Below are 12,048 nucleotides of genomic sequence, written 5' to 3' on the forward strand. Positions count from 1 at the left end.
GCCCTGTTCATTTACGACTACGCAGTTTGCAATACTTTCCCCTAAGTCCCCAAAACAGCAAGTTGTTTACATTTACAGATGTGGGTTGAGAGTTCAGTAGACATTATGCACCTTTCTGTGAATAAATGGCTAACAAAAGGTGAAGTGTTTGCAAGTAACTGTACACATGAATTATTCTTCAAAAACACAATGCCTTTCTTTTCTTGCAGGAATCCAGAAGCTTTGAAATCGCAAGAAGAGAAGGTAGGAAAAATGCATTCATATCTACCTCATTCTCAGTCTCGACAACTTAGAAGCCGTTTATTGAAGCTAAGATGAACTTCAGACTGTGGGAAGCCTGTTCTTTGAAATTCCATGTGGCCTTTTCTGGGTGCTATTTGGCACTTGGCTTGTTGGGACTGTACACACTGAAGGCTGGGTTTGCTTGTGAGAACTGTCTTCTATCTTCGAGCATCAGAGGTGGGGTCTAGGGAGCTGGCTTGTTCATGATTATGTTTACAGTCCCTTGCAAGAAGCCTTTTTTATTTTTGAGTGAAGATTGATATAATTATTTAGCCTCACCAGCAAAAACAGCATCAATAATAAAAAATGGTTTATGGTTTGAGGTATTTCAATATATTGGAAAATATGCCACTGTGAAAAATATTTCTGATTAGATTTTTACAGCTTTAGCTAAGCTGAAATAGAAATAACCAATTAATTTTCCTTTTGAAAACAATTCCATGATGTTCTATTTTCCCTGCCAGAGGTCCTCTAGCACATTTGTTTTCTGGTCTCTGAGGTAAGTATATGGGTGGTAATTTCAGAAAACTTATAGTGGAAATTAAAGTTTCCCTTACTGACTTTCAGTAGTACCCAGTCTCTAATAAGAGGATATCTTTTATATGATTTATGGGATCATTGCCAACATATCCTTCTCTGTGGCATGTCTTCAAAAAGAGTGGCAGTATTTTAAAAGTGAGAAAATTCCATGTTGACTCTTAAATCTAACATATTCTTGCCTCCTTTTAGTTCTTCTTTTGTGCACCACAATGAAAGAAATGGAACAGCCATATTATCAAAGTGTGTTTCTAGAGCTTGGAGACCTAAACTTCCCAAACTGTGTATATATCCATGGCCTAACAGCCCGGGTTGTTTGCTGCTGTCCATGGTTCTGGCATCTTGGATACTGATAATATAGCTCTAGGATGAACTTCTGGCTTCCATTCTCATTTGCTGTTGTCTCTGATTTTGGACTCCATGTCTTCTGAATTGCCTCCTTAGGGTAAACTGCATTGTTTGGGTATCAAAACTAAATGAAATTGGCTGAAGGTGAGTGGGGCAGGGAAGGCATGTTCCTTGCTGAAAGTTGTGGTCACAATGTGTCCAATGACCATCCATGTACATTGGAGAGAAATAGCTACAAGGAGAGAAGGTGGCATGAACTTTGGTTCTGAATGCTATTATATTTGTGTCAATATTCCCAAGTATGCACTCTTGCAATTAGTTTGCATTATGGAATCACACTGTGTTGGAATCTTATTGTCCTTGTGTTAGAAATGTTTCTAAATAGTAAGACTGGAGTATGAGCAAACTGTATATATTTTTCTCAAAGACATAAAAGAGTCTAGGATACTGAGGCTGTCTGAGGATGAGCAAAGGCATGGTCAGTTTGTGTTCTACTCATCCAGAACTTCTACCTCTCTTGAAGTAGCAGCTTTCACAACTGGCTGACCAGCGTACGCCTTGGGTTTGCTCTGGCAACTCTGTCTTAACATCACATAAACTATTTTTTCTTATTGTGAAGTGATGTCTTTCTTGCTTGTTTCTGTCAAAGTTGATTGTCTTAGAGTCCCTGAAATAGCCCCATGCCTTAATGTCAATGCTTACAACTTGACAGGCAGGAAGGAAGATTGAGACCTTACAGGTTGGTTGCAAGTATTTCTGTGTCTGGGAATTCACTGACTGGGGCAGTGGGGTTGTTCATCTTTTCCATAACAGTGTATGAGTATAAAAATAATAGAGGCACTGTGAATATTTTAGTAATTATTATTCCTCCAAACACAAGACATTATTGTCTACCCACCAGTATTTAAGGTTGGTGCCTTGGCTTTGACTTGACCTGGAACTGAAAGAGGAACGAATAAGTAACACCCTGAATGTTTCTGCTCAGTTTACCAGGCTCAGGAGATTTTGGAGCAGTCTGAAGAGGTAGCCTCTGGACTGCAAACCTAAGATATGTCATGTTTTTGTTTTGCATTGTTTTAATTCTACACCTGACTCAGGAGTATCAGCTCATCCAGGGTTCCATGCTCCAAATGGATGGCTAATTGCAACTTCATGCTACATGACTTTTGTAAACTCTTCACTAAGTCTGTGGAGTCAGAAGGGCAAATATTAGTAGTCACATCTCAGAACCTGTGGATGTGACCTTATTTGGAAATAGGATCTTGGCAGATGTGTGACAAGTTAAGATGAAATTGTCCTGGATTTGTATGGACCCTAATCCAACAAGTGAGGTCCTTATCAGAAGGGGGAAACTTGGACACATACAGAGAGAGATGCCACGTGATGGTGGAGGCAGAGACTGGAGTGATGAGTCTCTAAGCCAAGGAATGCCAAGCATTGCTGGCAACCACCAGAGCCAGGGAAAGGCAAGGAAAGGAGCTTCAGAGGGAGTGTGGCCCTGCCAACACCTTGATTTCTGACTTCTAGTCCCCAGAACTGTGAGAAATTAATTCCTTTGTTTTAAACTACCAGTTTGTGGAACTTTGTTACAGCAGCCGTAGGAAACTAATACGTGAGGCAAATGCCAGACTCAATAATGAGCTAGTTTTGGCATTGTTGATACTTTTACTGAAGAACCTCTCAGGTCTTTAAAACATTTTTTAAATCTTCACCCAAGAATATGTTTATTGATGTGTGTGTGTGTTGGGGGGGGGGTGTTGTTGTGAGAGAGAAACATCAATTGGTTGCCTCCTGTATGTGCCCTGATTAGAGATTGAACCCACAACCTAGCTATGTGCTCTGACTGGAGATTGAATCCACAACCTTTTGGTGTATGAGACAATGCTCCAACCAACCAAGCCACCCAGCTAGTGCATACTTCTCAGGTCTTTAAGATGTAAGTATGACTCCCAACGTGGGGTATAATATGCAGTATTTTCCAAACATAGCTTCCCATGGGATCTCAGTTTTGTTGTTTCTGGTCACATTGGGATTGGCATGTAATGCCCCTGGCAAGCCCTAGTCTGGAGAGTTCAGGAGGAAGGAGCACTTCCTCAGTGCTCAGGGTGAGGACATGTCCCAGCACCAGTGACTCCCAAGGGCAGTGCAAGGACAGGAGGGTAGGGTAGTAATAATGATGATCACTCCTCAGTTGTTCTGAAGTTTCCAGAGACCTTTCACATTCTTCACCTCCCATGACCCTCAGCAGCCCGTCACCTGAGCAGAGCAGCTAGCACCTTACACAGGAGATAGCTTCTTCCTGTCCATCTAACTGGGGTAGGAACAAGGGCTCCCTGTGATGCATCAAACCTCTCCAATGGGGGTGGTGGCTTAAATGACCTGACCTGGTATTATCACATCCAAGGTCTTCTGTACCTGCATGTCCAGTCCCAAGCCTAGATTGCTAAGAGGGGCTCTTGTAAGAAAACTTCCTAGGGGAGCTTCATTTCCAAGTCAGCTCTGTGGTAAGGATTCTCAGGGGAGCCTTAAGGAGACGCAGTATCCGAGATTGTGGCAGGTCTGAAAGAATGTAGGATGTTTGCTGGGAAGGACACATGTCTTTCCACTGGATGAAGCCCTCCGGCCTTCAGGCAGCCCTGGATTGTCTGCGTGCCCTGGGACCCACATGTGCTAGCTGCAATGGGAAGGAGAGCCGGCTGCTTCCTCCACCTGTGTCTTCCATGCAGCTGTTTTACACCTCTCTCCAGACACCTACAATTTAATTCAACTTTTTCTAACGCTTCAGCAAAAGGTGCCAACCTCACCTCTCCAAGACACTCCCGAGTCCACTCAGAGGGCCAGTGTTGATTATGACTGCCAGAACTCATCTGCTCAGACTAGTACTTTTCTCTAACCGATCCCATCATGTTGAATTACAGCCACGAGAGAACACTTGAATGAACTGAACAAGTGGCTGGGATAATTCAGCCCTTGTCAGTCATGTCTCAGTAGCATGGGGTGAGCCATGAGCTCTTCCAGATGTCTGTGATTATGCTGTGGCTGGAGGCTGTGAGTTTTGGGGTGGGCACCCATATCACACTGCTTTGCCCCATGATGGCTCATGTACATATTCCAGGCCAGAACAACCTGGCCTGGCTCCCAGCTGGGCTGGGAGGGAGACCTGAGAAGAGGGACTCTGCTGTCTTCATGATGAAAAAAAGAGGGGAGTGACAGTCACATGCAGTGCCAGGGTGGCTCCAGCTCCTTAACAATGCTCGTCTCCTGAGTAAACACGACTTGCCAGTCCTAGGTGTGCGACTGGAGCCTCACTTTCTGAAACTCTTGAAATTACTTCCTAATTGACAGCTACCTTTAATAGCTCCCTTATAGTGCGCTGCACCTGGGAGGACTTCAGCTATCAATAATTGCATTCAGTTTACCATTGATTGTGCTTTTGGATCTCTCAGTCACCTGCATAATCTTTCTTAGTATAATGTGAAGTCTCTGACTCTTCCATGAGACACATCAATAAACTCTTTGCTTCTTTTGAGGTGGTTTCTTTAATGGCCGCAGATGTAAGAACTTTAAAAGTGAGTTGTCCAGATCTGACAGTGCCTGGGGCAGTGGGTCCTTTTCAAATCAAGACTGCCATCTGTGTACAATGTGGCATTTCCTTCTGCATCCTGCCCACTCCCCACCCCCCAACACATACAGTGGGGCTTACTTTTTCTCTCCTGCAGTAGCTGGGCTCCAGACTGTCGGGGATGACATCTGTCACCTTCTATTCTAATCCCAGAGAAATGGGCTCCTTCGGGGCAGTGCCGCTCTTTCTCAGCTGCTGGAAAACTAGATTGTACCTAGTTGCCCCAGGTTGAGTGGGAAGTGGATGGCACAGCTGGCTGTTTGTTCTGGTTGAAGGTAATGAACTTGTTTTGATCATGACCAATTGGCAAGCACAGTAGAACCCACCTCTCCACTTGCTTACTCACAGTGTAATTTTGAGCTCATTGCTCAATCTTATCTGAAAAAAAATGGGGATGGAAATAGTACAGTCCCACCTCTGGGTTGTAGAAACCCAACTTGCACTGGCTGAAGCCTGAAAGGCACATGAAGCTGCGGAATCCCAGGGCGGATCTGGCCTCAGGAGCAGCCGATACATGGCTCTCAGCTCTCCCTCTCCTTCTCTCCCTTGGCTTGTTGGCCTCTTTCACGCAGCCCTGCAGGATGGCAACTGGCCTCTGCAGCTCAGAGTTGTGACTGCTCACCAGCCCAGAGGGTGGAACTGCTTTCCCCAGAATGACACCAGAAGAGTCCCAGTGAGGATTCTGATTTGCTGGGCTTATATCATGTCTTAGGCTCTAAGCCAGTCACTGTGGCAGGGAGGGGATGGAATGCTGTGATGGGCCAGGCGAGATCACATGTTCTTCCAGTGGGGTTTGCAAAATTATCCTCACTCAGATGCCGGGAAATGGGGACAGGTTTGGTCCTCCAAGGAAGGATGCTGGCCGGATGCAGTCTGTGCCCCTCACAGCCCTGTGGAGGTGTTGTGGGGAGGGACTGGGTGTGCACAGCCCTTGGCACAGGTGGGAGGGGGTGTCAATGCCAGTGAGGTTGGCTGTCGCCATTGTGACTCTTCTTTGCCTGCATCTGTAGGCATGGCCTTAGTCATAGGATGAGGAATGTCTCAGGTCACCGAGCCTATTCCTCTGTCTCCAAGAAGACTTGTATGTGATCATGCATGGTGTGGCCAGTTGTCCTGTGAAGAATTTCCTGAGACAGCCAATTCCCATTCCTTCCCTCTGTCAGTCTTTCCTTAGCTTTCTGCTCAAATTCTCTCATTCCACACTCACAAGAACCAAATAGCTCCCTTCTTGATAGTGTCTCTGAAACTTTAAGGACAAGCACATGCAAAACCTCTCTCTCCAGGTTAGGGGCTTTCTGGACACCAGGGTCAGAAATTGTCCTTGAGCATCACAGTTGGCAACCCTCGTGTTTCCTGTCTATTACTGTGTTGTAATAAATCTCAGGGGCTGCAGACAAGGGCCCTTCCCAAGGACCAAGCACCATATTATCCAGAGGATTAATGACCTGTGGGTGACCTCACGCTTCTGCTCCCCAAGCTTCTCCAAGATAATCTGAAGCACTTGTGCCTGGAGGGAGCATCTGTGCTACATTCAGTGAGCACTGAGAAAAGAGTCGGATGCCTGATACATTGCAGGCTGGCCTGGCTCTATGGCACATGCCCACTTCTCTCAAGGTAAAATCACAGGTATAAGGATGCCAGATGGTTTGGCTGTGGACCCCACAGCTCCAGGACACCCCTGTCCTACCTGTCTGCTGTGCTCCGCCCCACCCCCTAGTGCCTGTGGAAAGCTCCCTATCCCTAACGACCATCCTCAGAGAGCCGCTCTGCTCTTTCTGACAACTTGTGGATCCCTCCTGTAAAAAACACTCAAAAGGTGTTGTGCAAATGAGCTTGGTCTCTGTGGTTGGGACGGGCGGGCTGCAGTCTGGGTAGGTCTGGGCAGGGTCACGAACCCCATGTGGCTCATTGTCCTTTTGTGGAGCCTCCTTGGTGCCATTGCAAATGTGGCTGTAGGTTCCTGTCTAGACTTTGTGGGGCAAGAGGCTTGTTCCCTAAGAGGTCATAACCCCAAAGGGCATGAGCCACTGCGGGTTCCTCAGGACAACAAGGTGAGCCCTTCACCAGGCATCACGGCCCTGGACACTGAGCCTGCCTGTCAGGCTCAGAGAGGGAGGTGATGGTTCATCCCTGCCTGGAGGCTCGCTCCTCCCTGAGATCTTGGCACTGATGGTGGACATTTGTCCTCCTCACCCCTTGCCTGGAGGCATTTCTCTGCTTTTCAGGGCCCCCTGAAATGGTCTTCTCCCTACAAACCCTGAAGCCCTTGGCAATTGTGGTAAGCCAATTGCCCCAGCAATATTAATGTGCCATCGGCAAACCTCTGTGATGTGAACATCAGTTATCTGTGACATGAAAATCACATGTTTCTGTCTCTTTTGTCTCATTCCTGCTCAGCAACCTTTCTTAGGAAACAAGGCACAGAATCCAACTCACCGTTATGTTCTGATTCTTTTCTTGTCGTCAGATTTAGTTCCTTATTTAAGTCTTTTGTAAAGCCTTATTTTCAGATTGTGTTGTCTCTTAACAAACCTCAGCTTCAGTGGGAACAGAGCCGAAACCAGAAATAATCTACAGGGTGGGCCACCGCTGCTTCTCAGTGAAGGAGGGAGGCCTGGCTGTGCCCGCTCTGACTGGGAGCCCCAGGCCCTGGGCCCGTTTCTCCCCCTGCCGAGGGCTTCACAGCACTTGCTGGGCTTGGTGACTGAGCCACGGTGTCCCTGGAGGTCCTTGCAGATCAGGCAACGCTGGTCACAAGGTACTGAGCATCATAATCTGGCCCCTGGCTCTCCGCACATGCCCACTTCAGTTATGCTTCTTCTTGGCCACAGCTGCCTCTGGGTTCCAAGAAATGCTCAGGGTCTATGTACAGAAAACTTTTTGCAAAATGTTGACTTTTGCATGAGGTGAGATAAGGTAAGTTTGCCTCATGCTCTCCAGTGGGTCAGGGAACATGTGACACAGGAAGGAGCAGGCTCTGACTGGCCACTGGCTCTGGGGATGTGGGGGCAGGCAACAGGCAGGATCTGGGCTGGTGTGAGCATGTAGCCGGCATGGTTGGGTGGTGCATAGTGCAGGTTCGGCGGGGCACTCAAGTTGGCTGTTGCCCACCTGTCCCGCTTTCCAAGGGCCGCTGCAGAGGTCTTGGGCCTGCTCACCCCTGCAGTGCTTGTAAAGCAGCGTCTGGGGACCTAGGTTGACATGACTATTTCTAAAGGAGAAATAGCTCCTGTGGAAGGATAAGCACCATTCTCAGGGTTTCTGGAAGGCTTGTTGGGTGCTAATGAAGGCTTCCTTGGGCGGATTAGAGTTTGCTTGGTGTGCAGTGATGACGGGCAGAGCCCCTGCCCTTCCAGCGCATCAGTGAATGTGCCAGCTGAGGACAAGTGTCCTATAGACAGAGCGGTCACCTGGCTGTGCTGCACGATGGCCAGGCTCCACACAGGTGGCCGACGACTGAGTGGGAGAGTACTTGCTCAGTGTGAACTGATGTGGGACCTGGGAGAACATCTCTGAATGTCTGGAGGAGGTGAAGTCTCAGGGTCTCTTCTCCAAAGGATGTTTCTGTCAGCAGAGGGTCTCCTTTTGATCATCAGTGGCACATTTTGTTACGAATAGCAAAACCCAATGCAACTAGATCAAACAAATAGGGGAGCCTATCAGCTTATGCAACTGGACAGTCAGGCAGTGAGTGGAAGAGACACTGAATGTCGGGCACAAAGATCTGGTATCTCTCTTCATTTCACCCCTCGAAGTGGGTGGCCCCCACCTCACAACTCTAAGTCCCTGGGGGAGAGGGAGGCTGTGGTCTGATATTTGCCACAGAAGTGCTAAGATGCACTCAGGTAGACAGGACTGGGGCATCCTCCCTCTGAACCAGGGATGAGGCCGGGGATGCTACGTGCTGCCGGGCCAAGTAGAAGTCAGGGGCTGCACCCCTGCCATTAGTAGGCCGTGCGCTGAGTGGGAGAAAGGTGGATGGCTAGTTGGCACCTATACGTACAAGAGGTTTTAGAAAAGTCCATTATGCCATTGACTTATTTCATACCTGGGTGGCTGTCATGTCCTCTACCCCAAGGGGCTCTGTCTCAAAGGCAAGCTAAGTTAACAAGCATTTGCCTGGCATTCGGAGGTGAGGTGAGGGCACCTTTCCCATTTGCCAGGAAGGAAACTGAGGTTAAAAGATGACATGGCTGACCCAGGGCCACAGGAGCTTCTAAGGGACTGAGAATTGGAACTCAGATCCCTGAAGAGAAATACAGGGCACTTTTGTCCTCTTTGTTTTTTCAGTCACAGCTGCCTCTGGCGACTGGGTCAGGTCATCTCTCACTCAGCCTTCCACTGTGACAGACACAGTGATTGGTGTGACGCACTGAGCACAGCTGGCCTGAGCTTTGGGAGGTGTCATTGTTGGTCTGGACCCAACACCTGTCCTTTCTTTAGCTCTTCAGCCAAAGGGCAGAAGAACCAAAAGCAATTGTGCCAATTCCTCCTGGTGGCAACTTTTTAGTACTTACATCCATGGGCTACTCAGAAGCTTTCTTTTACATTTTTCATAAGAGATTCCATTTATTCTTGAGAAGTGGGTGGTAGGGACCCACTTTGTTGCTACTTCCAAGTGAGCATAATGTGGCAGGCAGGGACACAGAGGGGGGCAGGGGGCCTGGGCCTTCCATAACCAGAGGTCTTCTTTGGAGCCACTGTTTAATAAGCAATTTCCTGTTTGTCCATAAATCAATTTAGGGGAGAAGACTTACTCACTGCTTTATTATAAACTCCTTTGATTGAGACTGTTCTTAACGGAGATAATTTCACATTCAGTGTCTTATTTCATCCTCAGAGGCGCCCTTTGACATCAGGATTACAATCTTATTTTGTAAATAGAAAAAGATGAGGGAGGCTTTGAATGGTGTAGGAAATTGATCAAAGGATTAAAATGGGCTTGACTGAGGTCATTCAGGAAAACACATTCTCGATGGAAATTCAGCAGTGTTTGTGCAGGTCTGATTGAAACATTCATATTCACACACGTAGATGCAGCGCTGTGTGGCTGGAGTGCCCGCAGGGTTAGGGCCGTGGGACTTGCAGGTCCACCATTGCTGGAGAGAAACGGGACCTCCACGTTCAGACGAAATGGGTCTTTGAGAAAAAAAAATTACAGCTCTGGAAAATCAGTTGTCAGAGTAAAAAGACATGTCAATCTGTCCGCTTTTCTAATTTTAGCAACGACGTGCTCTCTCCCTTTGCTGGAAGCAGCATTCCCATCCAGGTGCTGGGCTGTTTTATTTGAATTTTTATCATTTGTTCGAGTCACTGCATATCTGGGTAAATGTGGCTAAGAGGAGCCATTTATCTGATGGGGTCAGATCTTATCTCATGCTTAGAAATTTCAGCTGAAAATAAAATGAGTTGAGTTGTTTTTCTTTTTCTTTGTTAAAGACAGCAGGTCTGTCAAGCTGCACTAGCAAATCACGTCTCCCCTTTCTACAGAATTTAAAATAACATCTTATACTTGGATAGCATTCGCAGGCTGCTTTTGTTCTCAAAGAACTTTCTCGTGTGTCATCTCATTTAATACGTGTTCAAGAAAGCCTTTGAGTTAGATGAAGTGAAGATACTGGTCTCTGCCAGGTGAGGAAACAGATGCTCAGAGGGGGTGAGGGACTTGTCCCAGGTCACACAGCTACTTGCAGCAGGGCTGAAGATGCTGGTGGTCAGCTCTGGGCTGCCCGCCCACCCCCACCCGGGCCTCCTCTCTCACTGTGAGAATTTTTCAAATTAACACCCAATGTTTAAAGCATAGAGTTTTGAGTCCACTTTGTGGTTCTTTTAAAAATAAATTATTATCAAGACAACTGTTCTCATTTGTCAGTGGGATGACCCCATACCTTGGGGATTCAGCATATTGAAAATGTGGGGCTGGGGAGGGATGGTAAAGTTTATCATTTTCATAGTACCTGTCTGTAGTGAGGTTTAATTATCACTTGACATATTTCATGGATTAAAATGATGACAGTTTAAAATAGAGCCAGGAAATCCATTCATTACCTCGTGTCAGGTGCCGCATCAGCACATACAGGTGTTCCCCAGGCAGACGAACCTGCAACACGATCTGATGGCTACAGACCTCCCAGAACTGAAAACCAAACCAAGAACTCCACGCTGACCCTGCTGTCAGCATCCAGGGACAGCCCAGCAGAACCTCTCAGTGTGGGCTGATTCTTGCATTGAATGGCAGGTGCTAACCTCGCGATGCTCCCAAACTCTTCCCTCTCACTGGCCTGCAGAATTTCTAACGAACAAGGTAGTTTATTGTGAAGTGTACTTTGAAGGAATAAAGGAAAGCTGTTGAAACTGCCAGGGGTGACATACATTTCCATGTCTTTTTTAGGAAACTGCAGGCCCTTCCAGGAAGAGAAGGTCAAGAAGCAGCTTCTTGTGGTGGTTTCTGGTGGTGGTGATTTGATAAGCTCAGCCTCGTTTATCTGTTTAGGAAATAATTGCATAATTGTTACTTTCCCATGAGATGACTAGAAGAAGAGCTGTCCAGAGCTGACCCATCTGTCCAAATTTCAAATTTCAGTTTGGAGAGGCCTGGGAGAGGAAGCAGATGAAGGCATCTCAGAAATGCAAATGCTGTTTGACATCCATTAGCTCGGTGCTTATCCGCTGCTGGCAGCAGGCCCATTAGGACCCCTGTGTGCTGGATCAGAGGCCTGGGAGCACAGTGAGGGACACGCTGCCCCCCGGTGCACCCCATTCAGACGATCTTAACACACACTGGATACGCCCAGCGCTCTGGTCAAGGTGCCCCACCGCCTCCCTCTATTCCCCCCTCAGTCTGGTTTCTGTGGCCAGGCCTGTGGCCCATCTCCATGGCTGCACCCCGCCACAAGCTACCAGCCGGGATGCTCTAAGTGGCTGTGGTCTGGTTTCCTTGGGAGGTCCACCTCACTTTCTGGTCCTGCCATTCATAGATTCAACCCAATGGTCCAACTCCAGACCTGAGTGATCTGAGTGATCCCTGCAGGGTCCCCCTCATTTTCACAGGTGGAGGGGGTTTGGGTCCCATGGCTATAGTGAGTAGCAGAGCTGGGACGTGAGGACCCAAGGCAGCGCCCACAGATCTCAGGACTCTCTGTGGTTGGTTTTCTTCCTTTTTTTCCCCTTCTTCCTATCTTTGGGGACAGGTTTTCCCTTCTCTTGAGAGTGGCACAGTGTCTAACACACTCTAGACACTCAGCAACCGTTTCCTAATC

The 12,048-nt window shown here is 47.5% G+C and overlaps 1 long non-coding RNA gene across 1 annotated transcript in view; it reads left to right on the plus strand.

The window, feature by feature from the left end:
- The first annotated feature begins 207 nt into the window (after positions 1-207).
- The window catches only part of LOC150000803 (uncharacterized), a 139,145-nt gene continuing 127,304 nt past the window's right edge, over positions 208-12,048 (plus strand). Inside the window, exon 1 of the long non-coding RNA XR_016513553.1 lies at positions 208-243. This is a non-coding gene — a long non-coding RNA (uncharacterized LOC150000803). The remainder of the gene's footprint in view (positions 244-12,048) is intronic.

This window comes from Furipterus horrens, unplaced genomic scaffold, assembly GCF_987537825.1.
Source record: "Furipterus horrens unplaced genomic scaffold, mFurHor1.1.pri manual_scaffold_10, whole genome shotgun sequence".
In the NCBI taxonomy this organism is placed as follows: domain Eukaryota; kingdom Metazoa; phylum Chordata; class Mammalia; order Chiroptera; family Furipteridae; genus Furipterus; species Furipterus horrens.